At 45.0% G+C, this 5,358-nt stretch overlaps 1 long non-coding RNA gene across 1 annotated transcript; it reads left to right on the top strand.

Moving 5' to 3' along the window:
• The first annotated feature begins 732 nt into the window (after positions 1-732).
• LOC121069551 lies at positions 733-2,002 on the top strand. Its single transcript, XR_005819485.1, has 3 exons — positions 733-908; positions 1,365-1,492; positions 1,675-2,002. It is a non-coding gene; the product is annotated as an uncharacterized LOC121069551 (long non-coding RNA).
• Positions 2,003-5,358: the final 3,356 nt, after the last annotated feature.

Here is a 5,358-nt window from a genome sequence, read left to right as displayed (position 1 = left end):
GAGCTGCCCCTGGGTGCTGCTTGCAGATGGGGGATATTGACCTTCTGTATTGAGTCTGTGAAGAGCAACATCCCTTTCCCTGTCAAGGAAGATCTCCCCCTAACCCAGTGCTGAGTCTTACTTCTCACTGAACAAAACTACACCCATACAACTAGCAAAAGGGTAAGGCCCTCCTACAGAGCAAGCCTTGATTTATGATTATGTTCACAAATTAAAATTGTGAATGATTCAGGGTAGGCATGTTGCCATTTCTCTGTGAGGACTCTAATCATGAGGGGTTTGTGAATGCTGAATGTTTCATGGATTGAACGATGAGTTATTATCAGTCCAACATTTTGCATCAGAAAGTGTAATTTATAATCAGAGCTCTCTGTTCCTTCCTCAGATACTTCATTCACCCAGGTGGGACAGAAACAACACACAAGGTCAATGGCTAATCACACAGCCACCTATGAGACAATCCAAAGAATCCTTTAACACCGAAGAATTATTCATTCACTTCGAATCTGGATAATTTTCAGATGAAAGGGAAAGGACAGCGGCAGAATCGTAATTGCAACATGATTATGAGCATCTCCTCCCTTTCCCTCCCTCGCCACCATGGGAGCTTTAAGGAGTAATTGGATATTCATGTAGGAAGGCTGAGGAGCTAAATCACGAGCAGGTCAGCCAAATGCCCTATCTTTTGTTCACAGCAAACTTTAAATGACTGTTGCTATGCGATTATTTCCAAGACAACTCTTTTGAAAAAGCATCATAGTTACCAAGATGCTTCAGAAATACTGCGCATAGACACGAAGAATTGGGAGTCTTCAGAAGAGTGGATTAACTACCCAGGATGTATCAGTGCAGGGAATATATGTCCACACGTATTATCATCAGGAAAACGACATTATGTAGCAGAAATGGTTAACAAGGAACGCATGAAATGGGAAACTCTAATCCATGGGTGGTAATACTTGGTAATATTTCAATATGAACTACAGAGCCATTTAGTTGCTGTAATGCATTAATATGATGCCTCTTAGCAATCCTTATCAAACTTACAAGTACCTCAAAAACTGAGACATTGCTGCAAAGATCTAGGTGACTTTTTGTGGTCCCTATCAGCCCTTCTATTTGTGAATCTATATTTAATTTAAAAATTAATCGTTTTCTTTGGATAGCATCCGATGTTAAAGAAATTCCCATTGTATGTGCTTATAAGGAGTACTACTGCAAATATTTACTTCAGCGCTAAAACATTATTTCCTGCTTATCCATTGTGATTAACTGAAAATAAACTAGGATTTTACAAATTTGAGCTTGTAGTACCAGGACAATTTTTGTTGTTTATTCTCGCATTTTATTGTTTCATATTACAGGTTTTGTGCAGACCTTTCCAGATTTTCCTAACATAGCTGTTTTTCTTCCTGGAAAGATCTTTGTACCTCAGTCAGTTGAGTTGCACGACAGTGTTCCTGCATTTCAGAACTGATCAGTAATGAAACAGGTATTTTCTGTGACCAGTAATAAGTAGAAATCATTGGCTGAATGTAGAGTGCACAAAGGAAAATTGTCTGAAGAAGTGCAATGAGAGAGAAGAAAAGGCATATTGGGCAAGTTGCTTGTCTCTGTGTCTCCTTCCTATCATTTTCATGCTTCATAACCCTGAAAAATTGTTTCTCTGTCTAGGCACCAGCCAGGTACAGCATAAGCAGATACAGGATGAAGTGTGCAGCACCTGGCAACATTTCTGAACCCTGAGCTGAAATGACAACTGTGAAAGAACCAGAAGGGAAGTGCAATTTCTACAAGAGAATCCCTGTCATGCCCGCTAATTAATGCCTCCGGCACGTGAACCCCCTGTCCCTATCACACTGGGCTGAAACTGAAGCTGTCAGCTCATTTGGGGCAAGTCACCATAAGGGCTATGAGGCTGTAATATCCCCTACAGCCCTGTCATGTTTGCAGCCCAGGACAATATAGTCAGTGCAGGGAAACATCCAAGAAGGGAAAAAAAAAAAAAGTGTTGGAAAACAAGAGAACAGAGAAGCAAAATCACATAGCAGTAAGAAGTAACAAGAAACACATGAAAATGAAAACTACCTCCATGTATGTCAATATTTGCCATCTCCAGCAGCATGACCCCCAGAACAAAGGCGACGGGTTCCCTGCTGCCTAGTGACAGAAACGAAAACAAACATTTCCTACAACCCAAGCCTGGCTGCAGAGCTTGCAAGTAATCTCTTATTTATATATTCTGCTCAGGGGATAACCTTAGCTCCAGAAACGCCTGGCATTTCAGCAGAACAAGCCCCTCTTTGGGAGGCACACAATGGCCAAGCTGCAGGCGCAGGGCTCCCTGCTGTGTTGTGCAGGAAGGGCTGTGATTTCCCTTCTTGGTTTCTCTGCATTTGCAGGGGTATTACTGCTTATTCACGTAAAACAAAAGAAGAAATACAGTGCATATGGTCCCACCTTTTTCTCCCCTGCTTCAGCATATTTAGCAATCACCACGAGACCCTACGCTGGAGAGATGACTTCTCGCCTTCACTCTCCTGTCAGAAATGCATTTACAGGATCATTCCCAGCAAATTAGTCCAATCAATGACTCGGTTGTCATTAGATGAGAATGTAACACAAACTCTCATTACTTTCCACACTGGCCTCCCAGAAGCACCAACTGCTTGATGAAAATGCTTTCCACCAAGCAGTACCCGAGGGTGAGGCCTGGTGGCACTTCACACTGACCCTTATCTCCCACAACTGGTCTCTCCCTTCCCTGTCCACAAGTGCCCGCTCCCTCGTGGATACTCAGACACTGAAACCAGCCTCAAATCTTGTGTCCCTCTTTGAAAAAGATTACTTTTTGGCTACTTAGCCTGCCTCAAACCCATCCATGTGAGCTGTGAGGATGGGTGGCCAAGGGACCTGGGAGGGGAGATTGGGACAGCAGAAGCTTTGCTCTGCTTTGCTTTGCTTCTGGTGGCCCTCATGAAGTTCAGGAGGAGGCTCCTGCCATCACGACAAACATCACACAGCAGTTTGGCAGCTTCCCACTCGCACAACCCTCCTGACGGGGAGCCTCCCACTTACTTTGCTGTCGTACTACACACACATAAAGTCTTAGGGCATGTGGTTCCTTAGTGCATTTAAAGTCTGGGTGTTACGGCTTGGAATAAATAGTAATGCCATGTAAAAAGTGGGCGGTAGGGTGAAAAAAACAGGAAGAAAAATAACTGCTTTCACCACCCCACCACCTGAGTTTCCAGTTCCTAAGCAGCACTTGCCTGAGTTCAGCGAGGGACTTTGGCTAACTTGTCTGCTTGGGATCAGTACCATCAGAGACAGCCCCGTTGGTATTCCTGTCACCCAGGCACTTCTCCCCGCACCTCTCGGCATGTCGGACACCCCAACCTGCTGCCCGGGGAGGACCATGCTGTTGGGCCCCTGGATGCTGCTCGCCTCTGCTCTCTCCCTGCCCCTGCTCAGGCGATGTGGGAAGACGGATTCATTTGCAAATGTAAATACCGGCTGTCAGAGAGGGCAAGGGATTAGCTTTACATATGAAGAGGGAGGTGGCACTGCATGCTGTCAGGCTCATTAGGGAAGCAGGCCCCGTGTAGCTGGACCATTTGGTAATGATCTACCCACTCCATCCTTCCTTTGTTTCTTCAACAACCCTCCGGCTCAGGCCAGATCCCCTGGGCTTTGACATTTTCCCTTCAAAAAAAAACCTATAGCCCTGATCCATTTGTAAGACGGGTCGAGAAATCCAATACAGACGCAGAAAGGATCCGTACGATATGAGATATACATTTTTAATTAAATTTAACCCCAGCCATACCTTTCCATCACCAGCCTTGTATCTCAGCTGGTGCACTCACATGGCAAAATGGATCAGCTCAGAGATCCTGCCAAAAATAAATTCTGTAGGATAGCAGTGGACTTCAGCAGGATCAATGGGCTGACTGCGTTCACTGCACAGCTGCATGATCAAACGCACAATATTCAGTGCGAACACGCAGGTGGAGGTGGGAGAGTGCAGGTGGAAAGGGATGGAGAGTCAGCAGTCTGCTTCGGGTGGCTGCTTCCTGAAACAGACACGGAAAGCTAAATTAACTTGACAGGAGCTCATATTGTGCTACGCATCTTGGGCCCAGCGGATGCTGCAGGCCAGAACAGACGTGATACAGAAAACACCTGGGAATTTCACCGTGTAACTTTGGAACCAAGCCCATAGCTTTACAAAAGCCAATATTTATTAAAAAAAAAAAATAATAAATTATCAGCTTTATTACCACTACAGCTGTGGATCACTGGGTTCCTGCAGACTTGTCATATAGCTGAAACCAAACTTTGGTTTGAGCTTTTTGTATCATTAGCATGAGCTTTTTGCAGTAGGGTCATTAGGAGGTGGAAGGGAGGTCCATGGCTGCTGCTGCACTGCCAAGCATACAGCTGAAAATTGGTAACATATTCTCTGGATTTCCATACACAGGAGTCAAAACCGGATGACCTGGGTGAAAAAAATGGGAATCCTGACCATGAGAGAGTTCTAAAAGGATTCCCCTACACCCTGGTTTCTCTCTCATTCAGATCCCTTGCTTCTCTGCAGTTATTTAGACTAATGTAAAAACAAAATTCTCTTCAAGAGTACTTCTGTCAAAGATAGTTGAAAATTGGCTGCTGATTTCAAATGCTCTTTGAAGGCAGACACGCACAGCCACCACACCATGCACACATCAGCTCTGCACTGAACCACCCATACAAGTTTCAGCTCCTGGTCCAGAGATGGCTGATCTCTTCAACATTCACGTTGTCTAAAATGAAATTCCTTAAGTCAACACCCATTGCCCAAACCACGGTTACTCACCCAGCCCAAACAACTTGGGATAAAATGAATTTATATTCCCAATTTGCATAAAAATTAGAACAGAAAATGTTTTCAAAGGCAGCAGTGGCATGAAATAAAATACAATTCTGCTCCATTTCCTACTGGCTGCAGCCCATGCTGGCCATCCTGTTTTCCAATTTCAGTCTCTCCTTTGAAGTTAATTGTTTGCTAGTGAGAGCCGCTGAATAGCAAACCTAATGTGACTCACTGATAGCCTTTCCTCTGTTGGGCAATTGCCTTCCAACACCTCCTGCAGCCCAGGAACCTCTGGGGGCTCACACTTCCCCGCCAGGCATCTTATACCAGGACCTCCTCCCATAGCTCCGTGGTGGGACCTGCCCAAGGACGGCTCCAAGCTTCCCACACTCTTACTGGGGCACCTGACCTTTGCGACTTGAAGTCACACACTGGTTTCTTTTGGCTAATTCAAGGGCTTTCACCGTTTAGAAACGAGGAGCAGGTGGCTCTCTGTTTTGGCA

This window comes from Cygnus olor, chromosome 4 (genome assembly GCF_009769625.2).
Source record: "Cygnus olor isolate bCygOlo1 chromosome 4, bCygOlo1.pri.v2, whole genome shotgun sequence".
Lineage (NCBI taxonomy): Eukaryota > Metazoa > Chordata > Aves > Anseriformes > Anatidae > Cygnus > Cygnus olor.
Note: the sequence above shows the minus strand (reverse complement) of the source record. Positions and strands in the feature narration are given on the sequence as shown.